At 43.3% G+C, this 19,249-nt stretch overlaps 1 pseudogene; it reads right to left on the bottom strand.

The window, feature by feature from the left end:
* LOC127232426 (centromere protein T-like) overlaps positions 1-19,249 on the bottom strand; it is an 83,701-nt pseudogene that overhangs the window by 37,010 nt on the left and 27,442 nt on the right.

Here is a 19,249-nt window from a genome sequence, read left to right as displayed (position 1 = left end):
GTCTGGATGTGACTCATCTCTTCTGCTCACATTCCTTTGCCAGAGAAAGGCATGTGAGTGTGTCTGCAACAATGTGTGCTCTGTGAGTGTGTCTGCAACAGTGCATGCTCTGTGAGTATGTCTGCACTCAACAGTGTGTGCTATGTGAGTGTGTCTGCATTCAACAATGTGTGCTCTGTGAGTGTGTCTGCACTCAACAATGTGTGCTCTGTGAGTGTGTCTGCAACAGTGCATGCTCTGTGAGTGTGACTGCATTCAACAGTGTGTGCTCTGTGAGTGTGTCTGCATTCAACAATGTGTGCTCTGTGAGTGTGTCTGCACTCAACAGTGTGTGCTATGTGAATGTGTCTGTCTGCACTCAACAGTGTGTGCTATGTGAATGTGTCTGTCTGCACTCAACAGTGTGTGCTATGTGAATGTGTCTGCAACAGTGTGTGCTCTGTGAGTGTGTCTGCACTCAACAATGTGTGCTCTGTGAGTGTGTCTGCACTCAACAATGTGTGCTCTGTGAGTGTGTCTGCAACAGTGCATGCTCTGTGAGTGTGTCTGCATTCAACAGTGTGTGCTCTGTGAGTGTGTCTGCATTCAACAGTGTGTGTTCTGTGAGTGTGTCTGCACTCAACAGTGTGTGCTATGTGAATGTGTCTGCAACAGTGTGTGCTCTGTGAGTGTGTCTGCAACAGTGTGTGCTCTGTGAGTGTGTCTGCACTCAACAATGTGTGCTCTGTGAGTGTGTCTGCAACAGTGCATGCTCTGTGTGTCTGCATTCAACAGTGTGTGCTCTGTGAGTGTGTCTGCATTCAACAGTGTGTGCTCTGTGAGTGTGTCTGCACTCAACAACGTGTGCTATATGAGTGTGTCTACACTCAGCAGCGTGTGCTACCTTCCATCATGGAAGGTTCCAGTGTGAGTGGAAACCGAGGCAGTCAACCACACTGCTTCTACGCTGTGTCGCACGCTTCACACAGCTTCTCCCTTTGCTTCCTGGGCATGGGTCCATGATCCACTCCTGACTCCCTTGAGCTAGATGCATTTCAGAATTCTGAAGTCCATTCCCACACATTAGGTAATCCTAAATGAGATTTGGGTAGCACCCTATTAAATACTTCTGTAGCAAAGCATACATAGCCAGATGAAATGAGATAAAACCAGAAATCACCTCACCCCAATTTAGGACTGGTATTCCCACTAAACATATTTATATCATGCTTATGAAAAAATAAAGATTTTCAGAGATTTGTGAAATTGAGGCTGTAAATATTATAGAGAGTTAGCTACTGAGGAAATCAACTTTCAAGGCACTTCTTCGAGCAGAAATGAAACAAAACTGAGAATATGAGAACCTTTAAAAATAGAGTAACATGTCCAGCAGATCCCTCTACTTGTCATGTACATAAAATTATATCAAAATTTAAACTCAACCACCCAGGTATAAAACATCAAAATTGGGAAGAGTGGGGAGGGACTCAAACCAAATTTGAACATGCATCATTCAGATCGCTACACATTTTAGCTTTGACTTATATCCACATTAAAGATAATTGTTCATTTCAATAATCTCTAGGTAACTAAAACTTTAATATGCATTCATAAGTTTGACCAAATAAAAGGAGATATGTTACAGAAATAATCTTGAACAAATATCAAAACAAGACAAAACTGTGTGAAAAGTAAATATGTTATACTAACCCCCGTTATCAGGCAATTCAAAGCAAGAAATTGGTTGACAAGTTCTTAACTTCAGAAAGGCTGCAGCAGCCACTGTTCCCAGAAGGGGTTGTGAAAAGGAGTATGGATTGTGAAAAGTAACATGTATTGTGGTCAAAAGACCTGAGTATCATTGTACTGTCTGCCATGTGCTTGTCATGTGACAATTAGCAACATGGAACATTCATCTTTTCTATGTAAGATGGTTATCTTACATCTGCATCATAAGATTGCTGAGACTCAGATAAGAAAACCCTTCACTCATACAAGAAAACCCTTCTGTGTTTACAGCTGTGCACAGGTGTTAGTGCTTCTGTTGTAGCCCCTCCTTTTCCACCCATCTTTCCTCCACATGGACATACAGAGGCCACGTCAAAGGTCCACTGGGCTTTTCCCATCCCAAGATACATTCTGCTCTTTTAAAATACCCAAGATGAAAACGCTTAAAAGAAGATGATGTGTTTCAGTTCATGGTTTCAAAAGTTCCCATCCACAGTCACATGCTTTATGTCTTCAGTGAGGCAGAACGCTTCAGCTAAGTGTGTAGCAGGGGATAATTGCTCATTTCATGGTGGCCAGGAAGTAGAGACAGGGGAGAAGGGATAAGGATCCCAGTGTCTCTTATGAAGGAACTTCCTCTGTAGTCTCAATTCCTTTCCCAAATGCTGCAAACCTCCCCATACTACCATAGTCTGGTAACCAAGCTCTTAGGACACGATCTTTGTGGGACATTTCATACCTAAAGTATAACAATAGGCAATATTTCTTGATAATTACAGGAATTACTGTGAACTTAAAAAGATCAGACACAGATTTTATCCTAATCATTTCCCCTCTAAGTTCAAATAGAAAATGTATACAACGTTTTAAGTGAACACAGCTTCATTCCTTGTTTAGCTGGGATTTGCTGAACCCTTATTACATAAAGAACACAGGTGCGAGCAAGTCAGTGTGTTGCCTTTCCACACAGGGCTATGCTGGAGTAAGTTCTAGATTCTGGTAGACACAGATCCTGGAGAGGCAGGAGCAGTCTGTACTAAAGGTTAGCCTTACCAGATGGGGCTCTGACAAGGTACTTCCAGCATCTAAGGCGAAGGCTCATGAGTCAGGCTGCATGAAGCTATCAGTCTTCTAAAAGGCACACCCCGGAGAGATCAGATAAGGCTAGGGGGCAGAGGGGGTGGCTCTGTTAGGTTTGACAACTCTAGACAGACACCATGCACAGTCCAGAGTTATCAGAGAGACTTAGTAAAATATTCGGGAATCAACAGACAATACACTCGGAGACCCTCAGCTTTTACCCTTCACCCAGTTGAGTGTGAACAGTCCTGCCAGAGCCTGCAGAGATGTATAAAAGGGCCAGCCCTGAGGTCTGCAGGAAGTGCCAGCTGGATGCAGGGCAGAGCTGCTGGGCTTTCTGTGAGATCAGGATGGCAGATGTGCCAGACAGGAAAACCTAGAAGTGGGAACAAATGAGCCACAAGCTCCTGGGTCTGCTCACTAGGACCATGGACAGTGCAACAGAGACCAACAGCTCGTATATCCCCAGAACAACATGGGGAGTTCTTGGGATGAGCCCATTGTGTTTTTCTAAGATGTCCTGTAAGTGTATTATGGACAATAAATTCTCTATTAAGTAAAGTGGAGGATACATTGTTGGCACTATGCTTTATCAGCAGTCACTTACAGGGGATGGTAATGACAAACTAGATGTCCTGCTCTTCTTGGTTGTGGGAAGACGGAATCAGAGAAGGGAAATATGCTTAGATACGTCTTAGAATGGCACTATGTGGGAAGGCATGAAGAGAGATCATGGTATGAGTTTTCAGTTGGTGCACTGAGATCCAGGAGGCCAGCTGCACATGCAATAGGTACCACCATTTTACTGCAGGGCCTGCTCTGCCTCACTGGCAGAAGGGCTAGCTAGCAGAAAGCCCAGGAGCCCTACAGAAGAGCACATGAGTCTGGCTGGAGTTCAGACATAGTCCACTGTCTATAAAACAGACAAGTTCTCTGTGCAGCCTTGTTCAAGGTCAACCTTATACTCTAAAAGCCCTCCCATATAAGACACTTCCCTTGTGACAAGACCCTCTGCTGCTTCAGCCACTGCTCAATTTCCTTCCAAAGTAAACTGTTTCCACAGACCAAGAGGCCCTCACCCACGGTCAGACTCCTTGAAGCTCACCATCTTTCTGGCCTGAATGGTACCAAACTGACAACTTCTGATATTAAACCACACATTCCATTCACCATCACAGTCGGAGTTAAAAGATGCTTCTTCCCTTCAGTCCATGTTATTATGATTCCAGCCAGTGCTATCATAATGCCTACTCCGAAGGGTCAGAGACTGTGCACTGCAGAGCCCAAGGGCCTACTCTCTGGTGTTCCCATCTCGGAAACAAGAAGTAGAGTCCGGGAATCTATATTAAAACAAGCACCTAAGATTACTCCACCAAAGGTCCAAAATTATCCTGTGAAAATCAGTGAACAGAGAGTCTGGAGTGATATTCTGGTGTCTGACATTTACTAAGCACAGAAAATTCAAAAACAGGATTCAAAACCATGGAAAACACCTATGTGAGCTTGCACTAACCCTGGTTGGACGACCTGTGCTATAAATGCCCTACAGTTCAGTATTCACCTTGAACTTCTCAAATTAGTCACAAGGAGCTCTAAATACTTTATGTGAATTCTGATTCACAAATGATAGAATAGAATCAACATGTTATGCATGATTGACAAGGGTTAGCCTTGTGTCATGCCTAACCCTAAGTGTTTTCCCACTGGGGTTTACAGCTCGTTATCTTGAAGTTGCACTTTATGTGAGCAGCACTCATATGCCAGACTTATGCACCAGGCAATATGCCCTGTATAATGCAATGCTTGATTTACAACTGATTTTAAAGTTGGTAATGCCAAACTTAATGCATGAGCAACTTCTGCTGTCTCTGTAACCTCAATGCCTCTTTTGACACCAAGTTTATTTTTGCACATCTATAGATGCTTTCTACTTTTTCTTCTACAGCACAACTCCTATAAGGTTATTTGGGACATAAAATGAAATCTCTGCACAAATGAAAGGCAAAATGCAGACAGGTAAAAAGGTGAAGTGAGTGGAAAAGGAAAGGGGAGCATGTGGTAAGCAAGGGGACAGTTTTCCTTTCGCTCTCTTCCATGAAGGACTTGCCGTGTTCCCTCCACAGGCTCCATCTTTGCCTTTCACTTGCCCAGTGACGTGAAGTCCACATCAGTCCTCTCAACCCCAGGGGTCAGCCCTGTGCATCCACAGCAGAACTGCAAAGGCAGCTCCCAGGGATTCAACAAGTGCTCTCAAAAATGCAAACATGCCTGGCACCAGTCCTTCACTTCCTCAGAGAGGAGACCACTACAGGAAAAGAAAGACCTGCTCCCCCTTGCTGGGGCCATCCCAGCTTAACTCTAGTCTGGACAACCCCTCCCCACCCCCACTGGGGGAATGACTAGTGTTTGGTGTTTTTTCTAGCTGCCTCCACTAGGCAGCTGGGGGGCATTATAAGTGGTACTGACTGAGGTACTCGTGATGCTGGAAGGCAGAGTCCAGCAGAGCTTGGAATTAGCAGTGGACTAGATGGGACAGACAGAAAAACAGTCAGTCTGGAAGAGCCGATGGAAGAGTCCCTGAAAGGAAAGTCACCAGTAGAGTCCTGAAGTGTGAACAGAGTTTCCCCAACTGAAAGAGGGAACAGGAAAGGAGAGGACAAAGAGTCATGACCAGAGATAGCATGCCTGGCCTCTGGGGCAAGGGCAGACAGTGGTTCAGCACTGCTTGGACTATACAGTACAAACCTGGGAAGGGATTACATAACATTCAAGGCCACACAAGGTGTAAAGGGTGTAGGTTGATTTTATGAATGAGGAGCTGCCAAGGACAATTTTTAATGGAATGCTAGGCCAATTTGCAATTGCTGATGTATTACTTTTATTATGTTTTAGTATCAGGGACTGAGCCCAGGGCCTCGCACACGCTAGGCAAGCACGCTGCAGCTGAGTTGCAGCTCCATCAAGATTTGCGTATCTTGAACCTCCTTGGTCAAAGTAAGGAATACTGGTATGGGGTGAACAGGGCGGAGTTAAAGGTGTGAAGAATGGCTATGAGGCTTCTGCAGCTGTCAAGCTCGAAACATGATGCTGCTCCCATAAGGGCAGAAGGGATCATGAGGGACAGACAGGTCTGAACAATAATTGTTGAAGGGACTCTACCAATTGGATGTGTTGTAGGTGGAGTTTTTCTGTTCCAGCAGCTGCTTCCAAATTACCACACAGAGGCTTATATTACTTGTAATGCTCAACTGATAGCTCCGTCTTGTGACTACCTCTTACACTTAAATTAACCCATGTTTCTTATGTAAGCTTTGCCATGTGGCCTGGTAGCAATACTGTGTGCCACCCTGCTCTTTCTGCACATGCCATCATCCATCTCCTACTTCACCCTCCTTCTTCCCATCATTCTCCATTTGGCTTTCCCACCTAAACTCCTGCCTGGCTACTGGCCTGTCAGCTTTTTATTAACCAATGAGAGTACTACATATTCACAGTGTACCGAGGGATTATTCCACACAGCTTTCCAGCTACTGTGAATCAGCAATCATTTCACTGGAGCAGGAAACCTGAGCTGTAAGGACGAGGCTTTTTGTGACGTCACCATGAACCCCAATTCCCTGTTCATGAGGCAAAGACTCTCCAAAATGCTGAAGACTTTTAAGACATTACTTACTATACTGTCCCTGAAGGGTTTGTTCTCACAAGTTTTGATGTCTGCAATTCAGTATGCTCTTAACTGACTCCGTTATTGTCATGAGCAAGTGTTTCACATTCTGCACTTGGCACTATGCTGGGACGAGACTACATAGTAACGCACAAACTCAGTGTCAGTCCATACACACACACACCCCAGTAGTACTTCTATTGTTACAGATCTTCTGGTGAGCTTTCCAGAGGCTCAGACAGGCACTGAGTGAGAAGAGTTCTGTGATGGCTTTGGGAGAAAAGCTTAAGAACCAAGTCTACAGCAGCTTGTTTTGTATTTTGGAAAAATTAAAAAAAAATGATCACTTATTAACAAATAATACTTCCAAGTAAGAGATACATAGATGTTTGCTGTTCCCTAGATTTCATTTCTAAAGAACCATAAATGCATTCCATACCTTCTTCCTACCAATTACCCCTCTCTCCTTACTTAACACAAAACTCAGGAAATTCTCTTCCTCCTTAATAATGACTGAATTCATTGGATGAGGAAATAAAGAAAAAAAGCTAATAAACTAATATGACAATCTTTTCAAATTATCTCAATTAAAGTCCTTACTGAGATGCTGCAAAACCACCAGAAAGATATGTAAGTGTACATGATTGCACACAATACGCCTTGTAAATGACACATGCATTTTTGTGACTGTATTCAAGCTTGAGCTAGCAGAACCACTTTGAATATCTATCTATTTACACCTAGAAAATAAAAGAGTGTGAAAGAATAGCACACCAATTCAAAATTCCTGGTGTAATCTTTTTTGAAAACTCTAAAACTGGTCCCGGAAGTGTCTGTGCCCAGTTCAGCTCCTGGAGAACAGACTGGGGTGGAATTTGTACACAAGACAGTGGTTAGGAAGAACTCTCTGTATCAGTTTCTGGAAGGAAGGTAGGAAGCATCGGTGGTTAGGGGAAAGCTGGCCCACAGCATAATGACAGCAGACATCAGCTGATTGTAAAGACCTTTCGGGCTTCAGTAGGAACTGATCTCAGGATGGGAAGAGCCTTGGGTAAGGAGCCAACAAGTTTAGTGAGAGCTGGCAGCCAAGGATAAGCACCTGAAGAGGGGTTTGACTGTGTGTTATGTGTAGCCAGCAGTCCTGGAGTCAAGGTAATGGCTATCTGCCCTGAAAACAGGGTTCTGACCTATACAGCCCACCAAGTCCTGCTTGTGAGTTTGAGGAAAGGGAGAAAAGATGCCAGTAAGTCTGTTTGAATCAATGAAAACAGTCAGAGACCTTAAACAACAACAAGAATTCAAGATCTTATGTGTCAAATAGGACAAGATACGTATTTCTCAACTATCTTCAGACTTGCAAGTCTGTATGTGGGGTGAACAGATGGCTCCATGATTTCGAGCATTTACAGAGCATTTTTGGCTCTTGTAAGGACCTGAGTTTGGATTCCAGGACTCACCTGGTGATTCACAAATCATCTGTAACTCCAGTTCCAGGGGATCCAACACACCTTCTTCTGGTGCCACAGGCACCACGCACATACATGACACACAAGCATGCATGCAAGCAAACTACTCATACACATAAAATAAAGATAAATGAATCACCTTTTTGGTTTTTTTTTTTTTTTTTTTTTTTTTTTTTTTTTTTTTTTTGAGACAGGATTTCTCTGTATAACCCTGGCTATCCTAGAACTTGATGTAGACCAGGCTGGCCTCAAACTCACAGAGATCTGCCTGTCTCTGTCTCCTAAGTGGTGGGATTAAAGGTGTGCACCACCATGACTAGCTAATGGATCTTTTTTTTTTTAAGTCTAGATGTGAGCCAAATTTACTATATTATACAAGTGGGATTTTATAGTTTCACTTTATGTCTTGTATGTTTGTGGCTGTGTGGCTTTGTGTGCTGGGCATCAAATCCAGGACATGCTAAACGTTATACATGTGAGTTAAAGCCAGGATCTTGATTAACATTTTCTATGCACATTTGGAGTCCTTTGAATAAACAGTACTTGCCAAACATTCATGTTCACTTTATACCACCCGGACGGTGGGACTGTGAAGGGCTCTGGTTTGTAAGAAACACTTGGGAAAGTAATAGAAAGTTATGTCTTTGTTTTGATGATATTAATTTAACAAAATTATGATTTATTATAAACCAATTGGAAGGAACATGTAGATTTTCAACTGTGGTATTATTCTCATTGGAAAATATCTATTTTAAATTGACTTTAGACACAGTCACTAGGAATGTGCTGTAAAGGCAGGAAGAAAAGGCATGTCTGCAGTACATCGGCAACACACCAAATGCACTCAGAATTACAATGAGAATAACATGTCACAATGCCCCTTCTCAGGACAAGACATAAAGAAAAGCCTCAAGCCCAGATCCACGGCTTCTTCAGGAAAGGACCACTAAGATCAGCCAGGCTGTCAGTACACTGAAAGTCAACAGCAGAGATCTCCGCTGAGAGCTCAGGCCTGCTGGGATGGAGGGTCAGAAGTATTTCCAAGCTTTCTGCCAGTCAGTGACACAAACAGAGAGGGGAGGGGGCGGGGATAAGTAAGCATCTCAGAATTGTGAGTGTCAAGGTGACAGAGCACAGCGACAGAGAGGCTGCTGCACATCTGGGATCACTGGAGGTAGCGCCATTTCCCGAGGCTCATCGTCTGCAACCACGGGAGGAGGATGTTCTATCCATCTTGCTTCAGCACCTCACCCTCTCTCTCATTAACTCACATCCCTGTCAGGATCGCCTGAAATAAAGCAAATACTAATGGTGGCTGGAAAGGGGTGTCACTGTCTTCAGTGGCATAGTCACTGGTAGGTTGCCCGTGACATGAGAAATAGCCTCGGACCCATGCTCATGCAGACAAGCCTCATTAGATTCAGTGGGACACACAGAAGATGTGTGAAGTAGGAGGAGACATCTGGGGAGGACGCAATGTTTCAGCAGGAGGACAAGAGAGGGGAAGAGGGAGGAAGAGGACTGAAGTTAAATATCCCATGGCTAAAATTGTCAAAGAATGAAAAATAAATTAATGTAGAAAGAAATTCACAGTCTGAGATGAAGACACTTCTGGGGTTTGGGATTTGTTTTGGTTGTTGTTGTTTTTTTTTTCAGGATATAAATGTAGCACTAAACTTTACACTTAAAATGGATGACACAGAGCTGGAGAGATGGCTCAGCAGTTAAGATCACATACTACTCTTGCAGAGGGCCTGGTTCAATTACTGGAACCCCCATGGTGGCTCACAAGCATCTGTAACTCTAGTTCCAGAGGATTCAATGCCCTCTTCTGGCCTTCATGAGCACCAGACATGTATGCAGGTAATGCCCATACACATAAAATAAAGTAAAAATAAATTATAAAAACTGGATAATGTGGTAAATCCTAAGTTATCTGTGTTTGATCACAAATTTTAAAGTGAAGAAAGAAAGAAAAAAGAAAGAAAGAAATGTCAGTTGATGAGGCGCTGGCTACTGTTCGCCTCATTTCTCCTGGAGTCTGTGGACTGGAGTCAGTATGGCATTCAGCCTCCAGAGAGCATGTACAAATCAGCAGGAAGCCATCGGAGCTGCTGCCAGCTGGAGCAGGCAGTAAGCCTGGTGATGAAGGTCTTAGCTGATGGGGTTAGACAGTCACCACAATCCCAGCTCTACCATGGATGCATCAACATAGCCCTGAGCAAGTTACTTGGCTAGAACTGCATCCTAATTGTAAAATTAGGAAGGAACAGCTATGCCACAGTGCGTTGCTATGGGGATTAAGTAAAGACGATGCACAAAATGCAGAACAATGTGTGATGTGATGTAACTGTGCTGTGAAATGGGGGTGGGGGTGTTGTAGGCATGTAAGAATCCCCTGGGAGGATTTACAAACATGAGTGACAGAGGAAGGCGGTGGCAGTAATGGGAAACAGGAGATTTTAGTCAATCACTTTCGTGGTTTTAACTTTTAAACCGTACACACAGACTACCTACTAACTAACATTCACAACCACTACCTCAAAAGACAATGTACAGAGTGTGTGTCATTCTATACAGAATGAGTGTCAATGATGACAGTTATCCCTACAGCTGCCAGCCTCACCCCTGAGTTACCAAGCCAGTCAACACTCCTTAAAAAGTCAAGGCCCTGAGAGAAACCATAGCATCTTGCCCGAGTCTTTAAGATTTGAGACTCCTCATGGCTATTCCAGGACTCCCTAGGCACTGCATAGATCTAAAATTCCATATGCTTAGTTTGGATTTTCTATAGTATAATTCCACTACTCTCAATGCTGAAGTTTAAGGAAAGCAAAACTAGCACCAACCAAATGAGAATCCCAACCCAAACAGCATAAACACAGGGGAAGATGGGGATGGAGGCAAGGAAAGGGCAGGACAGGAAATATTTCTAACTATAAGTATAAGTACAATACCCCCATTTCCCTTTGTTCCCACAAAACACATCCATAGTCCCTCCCCTCAAACTGTTTTATGTGGCTATCCCTGTACTCTCTGGTTTAAACAGCAAAAAACCTGGACCCAAACAGGCTAACAAAAAACTTCCTCTGTATTGTGCCAAACCACCACAGTCATACAGAGGTAGCACTAGGCCGCTCTAGCCTGTTTCCGCAGCCTCAGGACCTCAGCAAAGCAGAAAGTGCAGGTTCCTACAGGCATACAAGACAATTCCCTAAGGTTAGAGGAGGTGGCACTGTACACTTCCCCCAAGCCCTCCCAAGAACACAGCTGTCTGATTTTAGGTTCTCTGTCTCCATGGTTTTGGCTTTCATGTCTTGCTGGCTCCCATTATCTGGTCTCAATGCCACAGTCTGAACAGAAAAGCACAAAGGTTACTGAATAGCATCACTCACGGTCAGCATTGCCAGACGGCTGCTATGGGCATATTCTCGGGTACTACACAGATGGCCTGATTTGGGCAGTAAGTTATGTAAGCAAATCTGCATTTTTATATCTTACCCTGTACAAAAACAATTGGTTCTACTTGGGTACATAGGAACACAGGGAAAGGAAGGGACACATGTGGTGTTAATGCTGAACCCGGAAGATCACTGAAGAGAGAGCAACAGAGGCTCCGTTGGCTGCAAAGGTGTTCACTCACAGCCAAGTTGATGTACATGATGTTTTTCTGTTCACTCGCCATGATAATCTACTGTTAATTCTCAAAGATTTATTTAATTATGAAGGATCAAGCCTTTCAAAAATAATTAATTATAAAAGCCACTTAATATTCAGAGGTGTCATGCAAGCAGATAGCTGGCATTCTCTGTTTGTGGTTTAATTAGACAAGATGATGCCCAAAGCTGTCACTTGAGGGTGGGTGGAGAGTGGAGAGGGAAACACTGGGAAGCACCACCAGTTGGCCATCTGTAGCAGACACAAAAGATGGCTCTTCAGCTGGCCTCCCTTCCGGAAAGCGTCTCCCATTCCCAGTCCCGCCCCCTGGCAATTCCGTTCTGTGACACACGGCTGCAGACAGAAGGTAAGTGTGACCTGTAATCTCAGAGTTGATGCTTCATGGTTTCAGAAGGACAGAGAAAACAGATAACCACTTAGTGCCTCAGTTTCCCCACCAGAAAAGCACGATTTGTAAATGCCACCCATCTGCCCCCTGGAGGAGCAGCTGTTGAGTATTTTCTTTGCAATCGGCCAGAAATATGCCAAGTAACAAAACTGCCCCCTCCCCTCTGATACAATAAGCTGATGAGATAGATAAAGCATGTCAGTCTTATACTGAAGATGGCTTCCTGGTATTTCAGACGTGGCTTTAAGGCTCTGGCTTCTCCGAACCATTCCCTGCCCTTATTGTTAAAGATTCAACCTTTTGTATCCACTGTCTGTATTATTATCTTTTCTGCAGTGTCCTTAGACAAGGGACATTACTGCCTGGGCCACTTCTATAATCCATTGAATCTGTGTTCACATTTTCACATTCTTTTTTTGCAATTTTTTCATTCTTTTAAATTTCATTTTACATTCCAACCACAGTTCTCCCTCCCACACCTCCTCCTGCCCCTGCCTACCTCCTCTCACCCCACCCCCTCACCCCTGCCCCAACCTACTCAGTTCATATTTAAGCCCACAACACATTGAGCTCACTGTTTTTGTCATTACTATTTCTGTTCTAAAAGTGAAGAAACTGAAGTTTAGAGTGCTTGAATGGCTGGATCAGTGGCCCAAAATTAAGTGGCAAATGGGATTAGAATTCACATTGACTCTAGGCCCCTTAAGGTGTTCATAAAAGAAGCAGATATTCATCTCTCTCCACACACAGAACAGCCAGGATTTGTGCTATTCAGCAGCCACCATAAAACCCAGGGGCAACAGAAACCAGTGTGCAGCTGGGCTCCCAGACAGAAGAAAGATACCAGTGAGAAACCGAGGCGTCTCTACCAGATCATATGTCCAAGCAGTTCTGGACCCGTGAACGCTATGCCTTCCGAAGTCCAAAAGCTGACAATATTTTGCCAAATTTGATAAAATTTAAATCAAAAGTAGATTTGAATGGCTAACTATAGTTTGCTGAAAGTCAATTAAAGTTACCTTAAAAGTCAGGGATTATTTAGTCTACATACATATATTGATGTCTATTTCATATGCACCTAATTCACAACATTTTCTTTATAAAATTACTTAAATTTTTCTTTATTTACTTTGTGTGTGTGTGTGCACTCGAGGGTGTGTGTGTGTGTGTGTGTGTGTGTGTGTGTGTGTGTGTGTGTGTGTATGCTTGAGTACGGAAGAGTCAAACTCAGGTTGTCTGGCTTAGTAGAAAGTACCTTTACCTACTGAGCCATATCACCAGACACACAAACCTTTTCTTAATGGTGTTAATGGGAAAAATTGATTTTTGTATGTTTTCACAAGTAAGAATTCATTAAGCAACAAAAACATCAGCTTGTAAATTGACTTTTCATATTTGTGGTAAAAATATTACGAATTTTGATACTGTTTTAATGTCTCAAATATAGGTTTTCTAATTATCTTCTTTAATCAAATTTGTTTAAGATATTATATAAATTTTTATATTATCCAACAAATTTGTTACAACTAAAATTAGCTTTTATTAATGTTTTTTGTTATAAAATTAACTTATGGTAAAAAAATTATGACACATTCAAAGCTACATACTTTTTCAATTTTCTTGTTTTTGTTTTGTTTTGTTTTTTGAGACAGAGTTTCTCTGCATAGTCCTGGCTGTCTTGGAACTCACTCTGTAGACCAGGCTGGCCTCAAACTCACAGAGACCTGTCTACCTCTTCCTCCAGAGTGCTGGGATTAAAGGCATGCACCACCACCACCCTGCAATTTTTCAAAATTTTAAAGGGAAAACAGACAGCAAAATAAAATGCAATCATGTGAAATTACAAATCATTAAAAAAATAATAGTTAAAGAATTTCTGGTACATCAATAAGCATTTTTCTTTCTCCCTTATTGAATTTCTGGTCAGGATTTCCATACAGCTACCTAGTGAAAGTCCTTAAGTAACTTCCACTTCCACTGTACCCTCGATTAAGCGCTGCTAAGTGCTGCTAACTTTGTCAAAACAATGGACTTAAAGCAAACCCAAATGAACTGTGAAATAAAGCAGAGGAAGAGCCTATAACTCCTGAGAGCCCTGAAATAAAGCAAACCTATGTCATTGACTTGTTTTTCCCTGTCTCACATGGAAAATGTATTTCCCTGTCATAATGTATACTAGCCAAACAGCAACAGGCCACAGACTGACAGCTCACATGATGTACTAGAAGAAAGCAGGCTCAGCAAAATAGGACTCTGGATGGGGCCTAAATATTACCTGAAGAAAAGACACAGACTCTAGACTCTACAGAGTGTCCTACTGATGCTTTATGAGGTCCATCTGGTGCTCCAGGTTCCCAGGATGGCTCCAAAAAGAAAGAAAAAAAAACTTAAAGGAAATTTGGAAGGGACACACACATACAGGGAGAAGGAGGACTGTGAAGACATGAGAAGGGACAAACAGTGACACCTTGGGCTGTGGGAAAGAGAACTCGCCTGCAGCACTTTGTCACACCAGCGTAGCAAGCTCAGAAAGAAGCTTGCTGTATCCATTCCAGATTCCATATGCCCTGGTCAGGAAAAAAAAAATGGAAAGGAAATTTTCAATATTCCATTCTTGTTTTGACTTCCATACACAAGATCATAAATATTAAAAACTAGAAGTGCTCATCTGCTCAAATAACTCACTCATGGAAAGAATGAAGAGTAGAAAATTATTTTTGCTAAAATCATTCAAGAATGAGTGAAACCAGTGTGTAAACTGTGGACTGCAGCCATGCCTCCTCCCATCTCTGTTTTCACAGTTTCTGAGTACCTGCCAAGAAGGACTTTGCATTTTACATCCCATTTGTTTCTAAACAGAACAATGTTCTTCTAATTTGTTATTCTTTTATTTAAAATACATTTTAGGTGGTATATTCTAGTTACAGCTTCCCCTCCCTCCACTCTTCCCAGTCCCTCCCCTCCACCCAGACCCACTCCCTTCCCGCCTGTCCTTAGACAGGCATAAGGGATAACAATAAAATGGTATAAAACAAAAACAAACAAGCTGGACTAGAACAAAACAAACAGAAGAAAAATTGCCAACAAAATGCACAATAAATGCATACGGACACAGAACACACATGTTTGCACACACAGGAATTTCACAAAAACACAAAACTTGACCTGCAAAGGACCTGTAAGGTGAAAAACAAAAACCAAAAACAAAGGCAGCCCTGACATGACACTATGAGACAAGGAACTTCCAAAGATGCTGTTGAGTTCCTTTTCTGTTGGCCATCTGCCACTGAGTACATGGCCTACTCTTAAGAGTGGGTTGTTTCCCCAGTGACACTGCTTGGAGAAAGCTAATATTTGTTGGTTTGAGATTATCAACTGGAGGTAGCTTCTCACATGGGGACATGCTGCCATGGTCTCTGAGTTCATATGTGCATCATTCCTGTTGTGTCTGGAAGACATGTTTCACTGGTATTACCCAGCCCCTCTGGCTCTTACAATCTTCAAAGTTCCCTGAGCTCTGAGGGGAGGGATTTGATGGAGACAGCCCATTTAGGACTGAGTGTCCCAAGGTCTCTCACTCTCTGCACATTGTCTGCCTGTATATTTGTTCCTAACTGTATTTGTTCCCAACTGCTGCAGGAGGAAGCATCTCTGATGACGGCTGAGCAAGGCATGATCTATGAGTGTGGCAGAATGGTGCTAGGAGTCATGTTACTGCTATGTTCCTTTAGTAGAATAGCCATATTTGGTTTTCTCCTAGGCCCGTGCCTATCTAGTCTCAGGTTCTTAAACACCCAAGTTGTGTTGGGTGTGGATTCCATTTTATGGAGTGGGCCTTAAATCAAATCATAGAGTGACTGGTTTCTCCCACAAGCTTTGTGCCATTATTGAAACTGCATATCTTCCAGGCAGGTCACCACTGTAGCGGGGTTGCTGTTTATCTTTCTGTTTTGGTAGCATGCAGAGTAACTTTTAGTACCATGAATGCTAGTCCATAGGGGTGAAGGCTCTAGGTAGTCACCAGCTTGACTTCACAGTGTTCAGTGAATTGTGTCTTCACAAGAATGCTGTCTTCAGCAAAAGGCCTTATCTTCCATTTGTGGAGAGCAACTAATGCTTTGGCAAGAGCCTGGGTTATTTGGGGTTTCCCATGAGACTCCTTTGGCCAACAACTTGATTAGAAGCTTACTACAGAATGCCAATCTAAAGCACAGCCGCCAACCCTCTGTGTCTGCTAGGCCTGCAGACCTCTTTCCCCTTACTGTTCTAACACAGACATTTTGCTAGGTATTATTAGAGGCAACATAACAATGGCTAAAATATAGAGAAAGATGAACTTAAGTTATATACCCTGCTAAAAGCACCCCTTTATATTAGAGACTGAAACATCAATGGGTTTTGATACTTAAGAAGTCCTAGAAGCAATCTCTTCCATGAATACCATGGGATGACTGCTTCTATATCAGCATTATCAGTCAAACCCAAAATTGTGTGTGTGTGTGTGTGTGTGTGTGTGTGTGTGTATGTATATATATATATGTGTGTGTGTGTGTGTGTGTGTGTGTGTGTGTGTATATATATATATATATCTTCTGAATTGAAATAGTCCCCCTTATGGGGGGAAGAAGGAGGTTGATAAGATAAAGGAAGTAAATAAAACTCACAGGGCTGGTGAGCCTCATGAAATGTAGGCATTTGCAATGCTCCTCCCCACAGTTATATAAGCTGGGGGAGGGAGGGAGGGAGACAGACAGAGAGACAGAGAGAGCTTCCTGATGGGGGATGTCCTTCTATGTATGTTTCTCTTATTGGTTAATGAATAAAACACTGATTGGCTGATTGGCCAGATACAAAGTGACTTAGCTGGGGAAGAAACTTGCCACTATCTAACCATAGAGGTCTGGACAGACAGACAGGAAGTGATATAGCTGGGCAGTGACAGGATATAAGCAGGGACAAACAGGAACTTGCTCTCTTCTCTGCTGAGATGCTAAAGAGGTAAGGTGTGCTGTGGCTTGCTCCTTCTCTCTGATCTCTCAGCATTTCCCTCTGTATCTGACTCAACTTTTATTATCCAGACCAATTAAGAAACTCTTTTTACAGCTTTCTGCAGGCTAACCAGCTTGTAGGGCTTGTAGGGAGTTGTAGCTTTCAAGACTCACCCCTTGAGCTTTTTGAGTCACTAGCTGTGGTGGTTTGAATGACAATGACCCCATAGGCCCCTGGGGAATGCTCTGTTTGAAAGGATTAGGACATGCTGCCTTGTTGGAAGAAGTGTGTCACTGGGGGTGGGCTCTGAGGTTTCAGAAGCTCAAGCCAGGCCCAGTGTCTCTCACCCCCTCTTCCTGCTGCCTGTAGATCCAGATGCAGAGCTCTCAGCTCCTTCTCCAGCACCATGTCTGCCTGTGTGCCAGCATGCTCCCCGCCATGACGACAATGGTCTGAACCTCTGGACTATAAGCTAGCCTCAGTAAAAGTATTTCCTTTATAGGAGTTGCTGTGGTCATGGCGTCTCTTCACAGCAACAGAACACACCAATCAAGACACCAACGCTGCTAAGCGACCCTGCTAAACTCAGCAGTTCACAAGAGTTGGGTGGAATCCTTTGGCCTGTCACTGGTGCTTTATTGGGGAGCAAGTTGATGCATCCACATCTCCCCAAAGGGACAAAATCACACAGCAGTGTCCTTTTCCCATTTTTGCACACTGTACACATATTAATCAGGTATATGTTTTAATTTTGGGACTAAAATTTAAAACTTCATTAAGTCTATTTTTCTAGTGGTAAAATTTCTTTCCAAATAAGGCTTAAAATGGGAAGAATCTAATTACTGGAAGTTTCTACGTTAGCAAGGTTCTTGTGAACTAAGGCTTTACTATAAATACAGATACAATCAATAAGTCATTAGTATCTGTCAAGCAAAATCAAAGACAGAAACTGCAAACACAGTTGTGACTTCACAGCTCAGGGACTCAGTAATGAGCTGTGGAGACCTCTACGTCCCCAAGAACCCTCAAGCCCACCTCAGGCTGGGGATTTGACTGAGAAGACACAGGCATACCTTTGCAGCAATGCACACTTTACCTGCCAGTTACATCCTGTTGACCTGGGAACGGTTTATATCTCACAGTGTGACTGCACCCTTGCAAGATTTACAGAGAGGAGACAGACCTCCTCCCCGCCTCTACAAGTCCTGAATGTGGGGCTGCCATTTCAGCCCCAGGTTAAGAGCAGTTTTGAGGACCCTGGCCACATTCCCTACAGGTCTGCAAGTCTTCACTGCAGCAGTCCTGGGCCTTCCTACGGCAGTGAACCTGAACCTGGTGTGGTCTCTGTACTTTTTCATAGTTCTGATCATCTTTCCCATGCTTTGTCAGGCATCCCAATCCACATGATCCCCAAATCTCAAGTTGATATGCTTTCCTGACTGAGTTGGGTGTGGCTGTCATCTCTGCACTAATAGCAGCCACTATAGTCTTAGAAGGAAAGGATGGGGAGGTCCTGGATTTTCTTTAAAGCATCTGAAAAAAAAAAAACCTTTGGAAAGAGGCTTCCTCATGATTCTCTCATTGGCTCAGAGAGGATTTGGAATGAAGATGCTCCTAGGAAGGCACTTACCGGGAAGGACAGAGGCGCACAAGCACGGACAGAATTGGCTTTTTAGCCACTTCATGCTTACACGCTGGACGCTTGCCTGCTCGGAAGAGGCCCTTAAAGAGTCCAAAGAGTACATGGAATCAGAGTGAAGGCTCCCTTTCCAGGCTGTGTGGGAAATGCTCTGCACAGCCTTCCGATGTCAGCCTCACACTCTTCCTCTACTTCCTAGGTAGTTCCCAAACAAGTCAAACCTGCTCAGTCACTTAAGACCCTGCTTTTTCTGTGTGTTCGTTTTCTATCCAGTCACCCCAGTCTCTTCGAGTTAATTTAAATGTTCTAAATGCTACAGGGATTGAACATACCCCAAACCCACCCATCCTTGTGAGAAAGAATATTGCTACATATACCACTTTACTAAAAAACCAGAAAAACCATGTTTTAAATTCCAGCCAGAAACTATATTAAGCTCTCTCTTTAATTCTCATGTATGTGTGCGTAGAGGGGAGATGACTTACATGTGCATCTATACGTTGGTGTGTGTGTGTGTGTGTGTGTGTGTGTGTGTGTGTGTGTGTGTGTGTGTGATGTACTCCAGCTGGCCCTCTGGCTGTACACTGCCCTGTACTCCAGGCTGGCTTGAGCTTCCAATGACTCTCCAGTTTCTGTCT

This window comes from Phodopus roborovskii, unplaced genomic scaffold, assembly GCF_943737965.1.
Source record: "Phodopus roborovskii unplaced genomic scaffold, PHOROB, whole genome shotgun sequence".
Lineage (NCBI taxonomy): Eukaryota > Metazoa > Chordata > Mammalia > Rodentia > Cricetidae > Phodopus > Phodopus roborovskii.
The sequence above is the reverse complement of the archived record's forward strand: the minus strand, read 5'-3'. Positions and strand labels throughout refer to the sequence as shown.